We start from the raw sequence: 15,229 nt of genomic DNA on the forward strand, positions 1-15,229 counted from the left end.
TTTATATTTTATATGCGCAGTAAATGGGAACTTCACCCAAAAAGAGTAAAGTTTGGGAAAGCTGATTCTTGTGGACTTGCCATGAACAGCTCACTCCTGTGCCAGTGGCTTTTCATAGAGAATCGCCACTACAAAAGTAAGAATTCTCAATGGAAATTGGAATAATGGATTATTGCATGCAGCATGTTGGATTATTGGAATCACTCGTGCTATGCCTATGACAACGGACAAAGATTGTGGCAAACATTTCCAGAAGAAACAACGAGCTTAATCTCCCACGCCATTGCTTACCAAAGAACGTTGGTAAGTGTGCAACACAATGCAAGTTGAACACTGTTTTGTAAATTGTAGCGTTGTGGCACAGGAATTGGAGTTAGTGTTTCATAGGGAAATTCTATCTAATATGTTGATGCTTCATTTATGAACATTAGAACAGAGTATTGCGCTCTGTATTACCTTCGCATTGGTGCAAAGGCAATGAGTGGCGTCATATCATTGAATATACATTCTGATGAGAGGGGTGCGTGAGATGAAGATGGATTGTAACTGCTCTGATAAAATGTTTACTGAACATTTATGGAATTGACAGATTTGGAAATCATTTAAAAAAATACTCAAATTGTGGACTGTGTGAAACAGGGTCTTTCTGACTTTGTACAGCAGGGTCATTTTGGGGCCGGCGTGGAGTTGCTGATTGGCAGCGATGCTCCACAGGCCATCGATCTTGCTGATGACTCGCCGTACTTTTGGGCTCCCGAGTGTCGCAGCGGTCTAAGACCCTGGTTTAATTCCAGGCTGTATCACAACCGTCCGGGAGTGGGAGTCCCATAGGGCAGTGCACAATTGTCCCAGCATCGTTAAGGTTTGGCCGTCATTGTAAATAATAATTGTTCGTAACTGACTTGCCTAGTTAAATAAAGCTTAAATAAAAAATGTACTGTTGGAGATTGACCCCATACCGCTGGGACCCGATTTGGTGTGGATCTCGGGCGTTCCCTTAGGAGAAGGTGGTGACAACCCAGGACAGATTGGCTGCCCTGCTGTTACTGCCCACCCCATCTACATGAGAAACATGCAGGAATTGCATACTGGGTGCTACAGGAAGCTGCCTTGAACGACCTGTCAAGCTACTACAGAATGTACCTTGTTAGGCTGAGCTGGGGATAAGTGCTAGCAACTTCTGGCCCTGAAGGTCATCCCTCCAAGATGACTCATACATACATACATTGCTGGCCCCTTTTTTGCATTTGTATAATTGTTTCTTGCATAAGTTCGAGAACAATTAGGGGCCGGTATGTGGATGAGCCGTTTTGGCCTTTTTATGTGTTGTGTATAATATTATGTTGTCTATCAAGGGTTATTTTAACTTGTTTCGTACACTAGAGGACACTATAGGTTGGGGTCATGGGTCACTGGTCACATGTGTGTGTAGGCAGCAAAGGTGACCAGGAAGGGTTGGTACAGGTGAGGAGGGGGCATACAGTTCTTACCATATCACAGATACAGCTTATAGAATCCATCTCTCTGTCTCTTTTGTATAGGAATATGTGTATTGGAGCTATTTATAATTTATATGCGCAGTAAATGGGAACTTCACAAAAAAAAAGTATTGTGGACTGGTTATGGACAGCTCTCTTCTGTGCCAGTGGCTTTTCATAGGGAATCGCCATTACAACAGGTTTATCAACTTTCAACGCAGAATTACTTTCCCATTGTTCCTCAACTGCTGTGTATGTTATACCATTTTGTAGCTCTGTCTCTACTTTTATCAAATGTTAAAAAAAACACAATTTCAATTTTTTCTACATAAGACCGACTTGTTACACAGGCAAGGAGACACATTTTCTTTTCATTACACAGAAAGTTAACCAAGTCTGTTTTTTATATCCATTGTGAATGACAACAGTTCCTCTCTCGATGCGAAAAATCTTTCCAACAGTCTCCCTGGATAACCACCAAGCCTCGTGTGAAATAGAACATTGTCATGCTCTGATCCCATATCTCCACATAGTTTTGCGAACAGGCTTGCGTGCAGTGGATGTGGGTTGATATAGTTTACAATCAAAGTTACCTGCTGCAGTATATCTCAGTTCTGTGCTCAGTTCTTTTGCCGCCAATTTCTCTCGGTGTATCATACAATGAGTCCATATGGCAGAAGGAGACAAATTCATAACTAGAGTGCAAAGGCCTGGCCTCCGTTCTACCATAGATGGAGCCCCGTCTGTGCAAAAGCCCACCATTCGATCCCATGCAATCAGTTTTTCGTCAATATAGCCACGCAGCGCACTGAACATCCCCTGTGACGTTTCATGCTCAGGAATCAAGAAATAGAACCATATGTCCTCATGAATAGGATCCCCCGACATATATAGCGAACAAAAGTCAATCCATGGGCATCTCGGCCTTCACATCTAACGTCCATTTGGTGAGCATAAACTGGGGAGTTTTTGAGTCGTTCAGTCAGAAACCGGGAGACTCATGAGGCGGTGCACAATTGGCCCAGCGTTAGGGGAGGGTTTAGCCAGCCGGGATTTCCTTGTCCCATCCTGCTCTAGCGACTCCTCAACAAGTATATATATTTTTCGTCAGGATTTTGAAAATTCTCCATGACCCCATTTTCATATCAGGCGACCCCTAGTTTGGGAACTGCTGTACTAGGTAGTTTTTCCATACTATATCTTGACTTAAATCAATAGATCTCAATATCTTACCTCATCATGTTAGTCTTATTTATGTCACCCACATGGAGTGTGCAGTATCTCCAGCCACTGCAGCACTCCAACTTACGTGGGATCCATTTGAAGAAGAACTAGAATTTTGAATGATCTTTTTATGTCTCCCTGCAACACCCCACTGTTCTAGGCTCTGTGTTGGCGTCTCCTTGGGTCTGGGAGGAATAGAATCACAAATTGGCAGCCCTTATCCATCCAGCCCTCTACAATAGCTAATGGAAATGTTGTACTTTTTCTGTGAAACAGCCCTTAGCCCTTGGTTTTGATAAAGCTGACTCCAAAATAAAGAAGACTTAAAATGTATTTGGCCTGAAAAGATACACCAATGTACAGCATACTTTTCACGGATAATGGCACTGAGTTGAACGTGTAGATGCTAATTTTAACAAATAGTATTTCATTGTCCTTCAAGGTTATTATGACACACAGTAGCTGTGGTATTGTCTGGCAATATTTCCTGTATTAGAGATTGACTGTTCAGCTCATTAGACAGATTTACAGTGGCAGAGAATTTCTCAGAGGCAATCAAAATTAAATGGATGCCCAGAGATAATGCCAAAAAGCATCATTAACACTGTTACATTTCTACAGTCTAACAAACCAGGGGTAAAGCTCCTTCAAACAAGCACTTTCAGCCCTCAATTCTGTTGTTCTGGCCTTTGCTGACACCACTTAAAGGAGAAAGTGGTGATTAAGGGAGCCTTTTCAAAAAAATCCCCCACACAAACAACCCTGTTCTAAAATCTTCAAATCAAAGTGCCATTATAGTTTTCTGGCTGCTATTCAGATGAATCAGCTAACGGGGGTGGGGTGGGGGGGTATAATGCCTCTCTTTTACCTGTCAGGTTTGAAAGCTTGAAAGCCCTTTAGTCGGTTTTTAAAGAGCGGAGATGGCTACCCATTTGTCTCTCAGAGAATTCAGTGTGACCGGTGGGTTGGGTTCTAACCACTCACCCAGAGGAGGGGAGGAGACAGACAGACAGAGATAACACAAACTCGGCAGACAAAAGTAGCCTACTCTTATCATCCAATTTCAAAACAGAAATTAGTATTATTTAAAGTTAGCTGTGAAACTAATGGACCAGTTGTTGACTCAAAAATAATATGACCATAAGTACCGCAGGTACAGCATGTCTGTTACGTGTTGTGTCGGATATGTAAACCTGTCAGTCATATAAATAATAGCAATGCAATTAATTTTTCCATGGCCATACATTTGACTCTCTGTCTAAACATATTATTTTGTGTAGAAGGCATTGTTGCTGTAATTATAGCATGGCAGCTGATTCATCTTCTACGTCTCAAATGTTGTCCACATGGTAGAGAGGTTGGGCATATTGACGGCAGCCAATTTTTAGCACAAAAAATCTTTGCACTTTGTTGCCATGACAACCTGGGTGTTGATTTTAGAAATAAATGTGTGGAGGTCCTTATGTTTTCTTCCCCAGGCAACTTTAGAAGGTAATATGTTGAATATCAATTAATTTGACTTAGATCAGAGTGGCGTTACTAAAAGAGAATTCACTTGTGATGCAAAACCGTTTAATGTGTCATTAATGAGGCCTTTTGAAAACAAGTGGAACTATAGTGCCGTGAACAAGTATTTGCCCGCTTTGTAATTATTTCTATTTTTGCATATTTTTGGTACGGAACGTTATAAGATCTTCAACCAAAACCTTTTATTTGATTTATTTCACCTTTATTTAACCAGGTAGGCAAGTTGAGAACAAGTTCTCATTTACAATTGTGACCTGGTCAAGATAAAGCAAAGCAGTTCGACAGATACAACGACACAGAGTTACACATGGAGTAAAACAAACATACAGTCAATAATACAGTATAAACAAGTCTATATACGATGTGAGCAAATGAGGTGAGATAAGGGAGGTAAAGGCAAAAAAAGGCCATGGTGGCAAAGTAAATACAATATAGCAAGTAAAACACTGGAATGGTAGATTTGCAGTGGAAGAATGTGCAAAGTAGAAATAAAAATAATGGGGTGCAAAGGAGCAAAATAAATAAATAAATAAAAATAAATACAGTAGGGAAAGAGGTAGTTGTTTGGGCTAAATTATAGGTGGGCTATGTACAGGTGCAGTAATCTGTGAGCTGCTCTGAGAGTTGGTGCTTAAAGCTAGTGTTTCCAGTTTCAGAGATTTTTGTAGTTCGTTCCAGTCATTGGCAGCAGAGAACTGGTTTTGGGGGTGACCAGAGAGATATACCTGCTGGAGCACGTGCTACAGGTGGGTGATGAAATTGAGGCAAAGAGATAAACAACCGGCGGTCCCCTCCGTTATATTGGCAAATGTCCAATCAGTCGAGAATAAGATGGATGAGCTTTGTTCGAAAGTCTCCTATCAGAGAGACTTGAAAAGCTGCAATATTATATGTCATACAGAAACGTGGCTGGAGGATGACGCGATGCACCTAGTACTCTGTGGATTCTCCATGCAGCGGCAGGATCGGACAGCGACTTCGAGGAAGTTGAAAGGAGATTAAGTGCATTTTATCATAAATAAGAACTGGTGTGCTGCTTTAAGCGTGAAGGTAATCTTGAATACCTCATGGTGAGCTGCATACACTTTTATCTACCAAGAGCGTTCTCATCCATAATTATCACGGCTGTCTACATCCCTCCACAAGCCAACACCACTCTGGCCAACTGCATGGGGTCATATTCAAACAAGAAACCGTTCACATAGAGACAGCATTTCTGGTGGGTGGAGACATTAACGCAGGGAAACGTAAAACCGTCCTACCTCACTTCTACCAACATGTCTCTTGCACTACTAGGGTCTTGCACTACTAAAACTCTTGACCACTTTTATTCATACCCACAGAAATGCATACAAGGTCCTCCCTCGTCTTCCCTTCGGCAAATCTGATCCCTTTTCCTCCTTCCTGTTTACAAATAGAAGCTCAATTAGGAAGTACCAGTGATAAAAATTAATTTAAAAAAACGTTTATTTTATCATGGAGTCATACTGAGACCAAGGTCTCTTTTACAGATGAGCCCTGAATTATATAAATTACTGAAAATATAAATTACACCTCATTATAAATACAACATGCAATTAGAAAAAACAAATCAGAAATAAGGTCCTCAATCAGCCTTCCGAATTGCCCTAGAGGCAACAAAACATAACATTTTAAGAACATTTTGAAGATTGTTCCACAAATAAGGTGCAAGATAACTAAAAGCTGATTTGCCTAACTCCATAGAGGCCAAATTAATTTCCAGAGTTAACCATCCATGAGACCGGGTTTGGTAACTCCAAAGTACATATGCTTAAATCAGAGTTATTTTTATGTGCTCTAGAGAACAACATATACTTAGTTTTAACTGCAATCAATACTAATTTCAGATCAATAAAGTATTTCTAGAGTGCAATGAAGGCCGACTGTAGTTCAGATAGAGCCTGGTCAACCGTGGGGGCTATTGCATACACAACAGTATCATCGGCATACAATATTATTATTGTTGATGTAAACAGTTAAAAGTATAGGACCCAGAATCGACCCCTGCGGGACACCTTTCGTAAAATCCATGAAACCTGATTTAACATCAGTAGATACACATAGAACTCAATCTGTCAAGTAATTTTTAAACCAGTTACATTGAAGAATGCCTCTGAATTAGCAGTGAGTGATCAACAGTATCTCAAGCCTTTGACAGGTCAATGAAGAGGGCAGCACAATGTTGTAATTTATACATACAGTTGACCACAACATTCATAACTAGGGATGCAGCGGAGATAGTGCTATGACCTGGTCTAAAATCCAACTCATGTACATTTAGAATACTTGTCAAAGATAAAAAATATCTTAGCTGAGAATGAATCGAGGATTCTAATATTTTAGCTAGGCAAGAAAGTTTAGAAATACGACGATTCATTATTTAGGTCACAAGGGTCACCACCTTTTTGAGGGAGTGTACATGGGCTGCCTTCCAAACCTTGGGGATAGTATGACATATAAGCGTCAGGTAAAAAATATGGTTTAATGATTCCGCAATCAGGGGGGCAGAGACCTGCAGCAAAAATGGATCAAGCATATCAGCCCCAGTTGATTTTTTACACCAATCTTACGCCAGGCATCAAGCACATCACAGATAGTAAATTGTTGAAAATAAAACAAAGATTCACTAGACGTTCACGGGTTAACCGTCGAGTCAGCTAGAGGCTGGCAGTGGGAAGAGCAGTCAATTGGTTGACCAGGGTCAATTAAACCACAGTTTCTCTCAAATAAAAACCCTGCCAAGATAAAATGATGATTAAAAGCATCACTTATTCCATTCTTCTCGGTAATGATGCCAGCGTCAGACAGAACTTGCTTAGGCAGGGAAGAAGAGGAATATGTACGCTTCCTTACATTTACTGTCTTCCAAAATGTTTAAGGATCACCAGCAGAGTCAGAGATATAGTTTAAAATATAGCTTGGTTTCTCAATTGAAAGACTGCCAGTCCATTACATAGTCCGTTTTCCTTGCTTTGGCCCAGGCCTAATTTCTGAATGTGCTCAGACAGCTCAGAAGAAAACCAAGGGTTAGCTCTTTCTTTGGCTTTGAATTGTTTAAAATGTGATGCACTCAACACGGAAGTGGCCGGATGAAGCAGACGCGACAAGACTGTTTTGCTAGTACAGACTGGGATGTGTTCTGGGATTCATCCATAGCTTTGAGGAGTTTACCATAACAGTCACGGGTTTCATCAATAAGTGCATAGATGATGTCATCCACACAGTGACTATAAGAATGTATCCAAGCCAAAAACCATGGATTACAGGCAATATCTATGCTGGGCTAAAAACTTGAGCTACCGATTACAAGGACACCAACATGGACGTGTACAAGAAAGCCCGCTGTGACCTCTGATAAGACATCAAACGTGCAAAAGGAAAATATAGGAGGAAGATGGAATCCTATTACACCAGATTCTACGCTCGTCATATGTGGCAGGGCTTGCAGAGGATAACGGATTACAACAAAGGGAAACCCAGACATGAGTTGCCCATTGATGCAGAACTCCCAAACGAGCTAAATGCCTTTTATGCTCGCTTCAAGGAATATAACACTGTTCCTTGCATGAAAGCCCCTGTTTTTTCGGATGTCTGTGTGATCTCACTCTCTGTGGTCGATGTCAGCAAAACGTTTAAACAGGTTAACAATCACAAGGCCACCTGGCCAGAAGGAATACCAGAGTGCATTCTCAAAGCATGCACAGACCAGCTGGCAAGAATCTTCACAGACATTTTCAATCTCTCCTTGTCCCAGTCTGTAATCCCAACATGTTTCAAGATGACCACCATTTTCCCTGTTCCCAAGAGTTCCAAGGTAACCTGCCTAAATGACTTTCGCTCTGTAACAAACACATCTGTAATTATGAAGTGCTTTGAAAGGCTGGTCATGATACATATCAACACCATCATCCAGACACCCTAGACCCACTCCAATTCCCATACCGCCCCAACAGGATCGAAAAATGACGAAATCTCAATTGCACTTCACACTTCCCTCTCCTACCTGGACAAGAGGGAAATAACTATGTGTGAATGCTGTTCAAAGACTACAGCTCAGCGTTCTATACCATAGTCCCCTCCAAGCTCATCACCAAGCTAGGGACCCTGGGACTGAACCCCTCCCTCTGCAAGTGGATCCAGGACTGCCTGACGGTCAGGCGCCATGTGGTGAAGGTAGGCAACTACACCTCCGCCACTCTGACCCTCAACATAGGGGCCCCCCAGGGGTGTGTGCTTAGTCTCCACCTGTACTCCCCGTTCACCCACGAATGCATGGACACACGACTCCAACACCATCATCAAGTTTGCTGACGACACAATGGTGGTAGGCTTGATCACCGATGCCGATGAGTCAGCCTACAGGGAGGAAGTCAGAGAAAGGTCAACAACCTCTCCCTCAATGTTAATAAGACCAAGGAGCTGACCGTGGACTATAGGGGAAAGAGGGAGATCACGCCCCCATCCCCATCAACATGGTTGCTGAGGAGCCGGTTGAGGGTTACTTGGCGTCCATATCACTAAGGACTTAACATAGTCCACACACACCCTCACAGTGGTGAAGAAGGCACGGCAGCACCGTATTACTCTTATTATTATCTATCTGGATGCCTCGTAACTTTACCCTGCCACCTGACTTTTCCACATTTTGTTACGTTACAGCCTTATTCTAAAATGTATTGTTTATTTTATTAATCAACCTACACTCAATACCACATAATGACAAAGTAAAAACATGTTGTTGTTTTTTTGAAAATGTATTAAACATAAACGAAATACATTATTTACATAAGTATTCAGACCCTTTACTATGAGACTCAATATTGAGCTCAGGTGCATCCTGTTTCCATTGATCATCCTTGATGTTTCTACAACTTGATTAGAGTCCACCTGTGGTGAATTCAATTGATCGTACATGATTTGGAAAAGCACACACCTGTCTATATAAGGTCCCACAGTTGACAGTGCATGTCTGAGCAAAAACCAAGCCATGAAGTCGAAGGTATTGTCCGTAGAGCTCCAAGACAGGATTGTGTTGAGGCACAGATCTGGGGAAGGGTACCAAAACTTTTCTGCAGCATTGAAGGTCCCCAAGAAGAAAGTGGCCTCCATCATTCTTAACTGGAAAAAGTTTAGAATCTCCAAGACTCTTCCTGCACATGACAGCCCGTTTGAAATTTGCCAATTGGCACCTAAAGGACTCAGACCATAAGAAACATGATTCTCTGGTCTGATAATACCAATATTGAACTCTTTGACCTGAATGCCAAACGTCATGTCTGGGGGAAACCTGGCACCATCCCTACAGTGAAGCATGGTGGTGGCAGCATCATGATGTTGGGATGTTTTGTTGAATTTCTTTCCTTCTTAATGCGTTTGAGAAAACATGGTCTTTTACCAAAGAGAGCTATCTTCTGTGTACCACCCCTACCTTGTCACAGCACAACTGATTGTCTCAAATGCATTAAGGAAAGAAAGTCAACAAGGCACACCTGTTAATTGAAATTCATTCCAGGTGACTACCTCATGAAGCTGGTTGAGAGAATTCCAAGAGTGTGCAAATTAGTTATCCAATAATATAAAACCATGTTATCTTGAACATCTGTGTAATTTAATAATATGCACAGGTGTGATTTTGTATGAATTAATCACAATGCAAGTCTACTCATTAGAAATAAACAGCAGCTCTAATGCAATATTATAGTGGTCGCTCCACTAAAAGTTTTGCAATTATGCTGCAGGATTTAGAGGTAATTTGTGGTTTAGTACGGTAGTACAGTAACCTGCATCACTACTTCATTGTTCCAGACCAGCGCGAGGGGGAGTTACTGCATCTTTATGTAATACATGTATCACTGGCCACTTTAACTAAGCCACTTTGTTTACATACTCATCTCATATGTATATACTGCACTCAATACCATCTACTGTATCTTGCCTATGCCGCTCTGTACCATCACTCACTCATATATCTTTATGTACATATTCTTTATCACCTTACACTTGTGTCTATAAGGTAGTAGTTTTGGAATTGTTAGCTAGATTACTTGTTGGTTATTACTGCATTGTCGGAACTAGAAGCACACGCATTTCGCTACACTCACATTAACATCTGCTAACCATCTGTATGTGACAAATAACATTTGATTTGATTTGAGTTCGAGCACTGATTATGCTTTTGGGTCCCGATGGCGCTACTGTGTCTAACTGACAATGAATGGGCGACATAAACCTAAATAGATAATTGTGCACAACCTCAGTATTACTTACTAAAAATGTTGTTACACTAAGGTTTTTATTCTAAGAGAAACTTATTTTGCTCTTTCAGTAGTACTGTAGCCTACTACCGACCATTCACATTGTACAGCTCCTGAGTAGCACAGTGGTCTAGTAACAATGTCTCACCCCATGTTCAAGAATGGTATTTTTCTTGCTCATTTTAATAAAAAAAATCATCCCCAAAATAGTGTTATTTTTTAAACAAAGTGATTATTATTATTATTATTAATTTAGAATTATATAAAAGCCCCTTGGATATTCTCACAGATATATTATTAACCCTGTTATTAGCAGGACAATATATATTGGTAATGGCTCCGAAGTGGCGCACAATGAGATTTCCTTGCAGTTCTCCACCTGTATCCACTGAAATAGTGGTGGGTGCGCAAGTTTCATGGCACAAGGGCAGGGGATGCGGGTCATGTTGTACACCACCGTTATGGCTATTAGCAGGTAGCTGGACAATAGACTTGCCTACAAGGAGGGTAGGGAGATAATTCTATTGTCAAATGTATTTCTTAGTTAGGTTGGCTGTATCACAACCGGCCGTGATTGGTTGCAATTTCAGTTTAACCGACTAGAAAAGACTAAACTAATAATACAACAAAAAGTATTATTATTACTATGTATCACATCCGACCGTGATTGGGAGTCCCATAGGGCGGTGCACAATTAGCCCAGCGTTTCTCTCCCTCTATAAAGGGAAATAAATGCTTTGGCCTTTACAAATATTATTTTGGCCTTTATTCAGATTACAATCACTCTCTTTAGTTTAAAAAAAAAATGAAATAACCTCCAAAATATCGTTATATATTATTAAGTTAATGGCGCAGTCATATAGCCCGGCACCTTCATAAAGCTGTGACTCACTCATGCATGGCTTTGGATCAAAATAAATAAGTACCATAAAGAAATGATAAAGACATGTTTTGGTTATCCTGACCTGGCCCCCATGTACAGTATGATAATAATCCATTATGGGCTGGTTGTAGGACAATATACCTTTACCCAACACCTCTCTGTATTTTGATACATTGTGGATGGGTCCTGCTGATTGGCACAGCGGTCTAAGCTACTGCATTGCAGTACAAAATGATGCACAGATGCAGGTTCGATACTCGTGCCAGGTCTTATTTAAAGAGCATATTAAAGTTCGAAGCAATAGGATGTGAAGGAATAGCCTACCCGCTGTGGTGAACTATTTTAGCACCATTCCTTGCTGCTCTGAGACAAGCATGGGGACTGAGTTTATTAATGAATTTATTATTAATTTACAATTATACAATTAGGGTGTGGGAATGTTATGCTGTTAGTACTGTAGCCTATTCCCGACCGTCACATTGTACATGTCACATTCTGACCTTAGTTCCGTTATTATGTCTTTGTGTTAGTTTGGTCAGGGTGTGAGTTGGGGTGGGTAGTCTATGTTCTTTTTTCTATGTAGTATTTATGTGTTTGGCCTGGTATGGTTCTCCATCAGAGGCAGGTGTCGTTCGTTGTCTCTGATTGAGAATGATACTGTTTTCCCCATTTTAGTTGTGGGTGATTGTTTTCTGTCTCTATGTCTTCACCAGACAGAACTGTTTAGTTTTCATTCGTTCGCCTTGTTATTTTGTTATTTTGTGTTCAGTGTTAATAAATCTCAACATGGACACGTACCATGCTGTATATTGGTCCGATCCTTCATACTCCTCGTCAGAGGAAGACAAATCGCGTTACAGTTCAGCTCCATATTTTCCATTCCATCCTAACGGAAACCCTGAGGATTTTTCATTTTTCTTGGATAGAATCACCATAATATTAAGCAAATTAATTAAGCAGCATTTCTTAAAATCAGTCCCTTATACTATGTTCTTACAAAACAAGATTTTAAATTCACTAGTACAGCCACTATTGAAGGCTATAAAATGCTTCTCAATGATTCCCTCTGGTGGTCAAACTAGTAATAACTAGCTTTAATGGTTACAATGGCTGACACTTAAATAATGTGCCATAGAATTCTGCGGCACCATGCAAGCTCTTCTGCAGTACGCTGCAACTTTAAAAGGATGAACCACTGTATCTTCACAGTGAAACACCACTATTCTGACTATTAATCATTCTTAAACAGTGAGTAAAATAGCTTATTTAGCTACTGTATCTCAAAAAAAACATAGCCTGCATGATTTCATCCATGCAAACTTACCTGTCATGTCCACAATGATGGCCTTCCCCAAACCATAGCCCCCTAGGTACGGTACTGCATTGTATAGCCTACAAACACCGTTTCCAGCTGCCCCCTGCTGCAGGATTGGGTCATATTACAATCGAACATCTGTATCAGGCCTCCTTACCCACATCTCATCTAAAACCCAAATCTCATCCCCTGGTTTGCATCTGCAGGGCTAATAGGACCCTCTTCCTGTTCTTTTCAAAGCTTTTTAAACAGAAAAACCCAGAAAATTTTACAGGAAGTGCAAATGGAGCCAAATGAGTTTAGCTTCAGGCTCAGAAAAATACTTTTGTACTGTATCAGTCTTGTTTAACAAGTCTCAAGTTTTGCCTATCATTTCCTTATCTGACTTTAGCTGGAGGGTAGAGGCTGGTGCAGAGGCTGCACACACACATTCACACACGCATGGTTATGAATGCACGCACGCACGCACACACACAAGCACACAAACACAATATTACAGTTTATGTAATGGCTAGGTTTTGAGCTATAATTACAGTACTATAGCATAGTGAGATAGCTCTGCTTCAATTTAAAGCCTTTGCCAAGACCTTTACAGAGTCAAGGTTCTCCAGCTTTAAACACATATCTTTAACCTTCTATTAGCAATTACATAGGCTTTGTATAGCACTTTTCCACAAATGGCATAGGCAAACAGTGGCATAGCAACACAACATTTGGCTAAGTGTAAGAAGAGTAAGAAATATTGATGTGTCCATGTTTAGAGTCATAGCTGCTAAACCTGTTGGATGTAGAAGTTTCCTGATTGTTATATGTATATTGCATCAAGGTATAAATGTAAACTCTCAAGCTACTCAGTGCTGGTCCCTGAGGACAATGTGATCTGCTGTTTTTTCTAGTATCTCAGTGGTGTATTGATTAATCAAAGACTATGTATTTCAATCAGCAACTAGCTTTCCTAATAATGAGTCCAAACTCCCAATTAAACAGTGAAACCACAGCAGGGTTGTCTTTGACCAGATTAGCATCCCGCCGAGCCTTAGCCTACCTTTCTCTGTAATAGGATTTATTTATTTATTTATTTATCAACCGTTTTCAGAATGCAAGGTATAAAACCACAAGCTGCGTGATCTTTTGTAAGTAACTAAGCAATTTGAAATGCAGATGTAACAATGAATTGGCACTTTGTATTCACCCATGATCATCTCCTCCCACACATGGTACTGTGTGGCTCAGTTGGTAGAGCATGGTACTTACTCCTCCAGGGTTGTGGGTTTGCCACCCATACATAAAATGTATGCACACATAACTGTAAGTCCGTTGGATAAAAGTGTCTGCTAAATGGCATATTATTATTATTATTAAATATCAAACAAAGCAGGCTGCTTCTCTTCTCATCTAGCGGTTATATATTAAATCCGCTGGTGGCTGTATTTTTTCAATGTTATGTTCAAATCTCAATTTACCACAATTATGAGGCTGAATCTGAAGTGTAATAGGACAGGGTTATGTTTTTAGAAACGGAGGAGACGTGCTCCCTGTTTTCTAATGAAATGAAACTAATCAAATCTGCTAAAGCTGCCTTCCAGCTGTGAGCCTGGGCTCTGCTCACCGAGGGAAAAACTGGAAACTTTACTTTCACTTTTGTGGAGCAAATATATCTTAATCAGAGGTATCTGTGGTGATACTGTAGCCAGCCAGCAGCAACGATACACAGCTATATCACATTGGTGAGAAGGAAGGGGTTTAGTAGGAAGATTTTTTATATTTGTTTGCTTACTGATTTCCTGGCTGCTGTTTCTCTTTTGGGTATCAGCCCAAAATGCATATCTATAGAAATCCAATCAGCAACAAAACTGACTGATCAATCAATCAAATCAATATGTTTTAGTTTTGTACTTATTTCTATTGGATCAGGAATCCATGTCTCAAAAAACCTTTTCTATTCTGTCAATCCTGTGAACATGAGAAATCCACCTGGTTTCAGCTTGCTGTTATTCCCTCCTCAGTAATAAGAGTAACAATCTACCTCTCCTCTGCTGTACAGTTTGTCATCTAGACATCTTCACATCCATATAGGTGCTATGTACAGATGTAGGATCTTAATTTGAGCCAGTTTGCTACAACAGGAAATGTGAATTATTACGTGGATTATAATGAATGGACATTTTTGTAGGGGTTGATACATTTTTTACTAAGGGAAAATCAAATATGAAATTTCAATGTGGAAAGACTTTTTAAACCTCAAATACACTACATGTTTTGCATTTCCTGCATTGCAGGACAGTTCTCCTGAAACAGGGAGATTAAATTAAGATTCTACATCTGTATATCTTCCTGCACTTTGAACGCACCATATGCAGTTGCAGAATACAATATAAATGTAGTGTTATAGACATTACTCACAGGGCATCAATGACAACTTTAAACAAATTAAATCCCCTATTTTGATTGACTGTTTATTTACTATGTGGTAGAGTGTAGTATTTCAGTTTGACAGTGTAGCCTTACCACAATATTCATACATCTT

This window comes from Oncorhynchus kisutch, linkage group LG2, assembly GCF_002021735.2.
Source record: "Oncorhynchus kisutch isolate 150728-3 linkage group LG2, Okis_V2, whole genome shotgun sequence".
In the NCBI taxonomy this organism is placed as follows: Eukaryota; Metazoa; Chordata; class Actinopteri; order Salmoniformes; family Salmonidae; genus Oncorhynchus; species Oncorhynchus kisutch.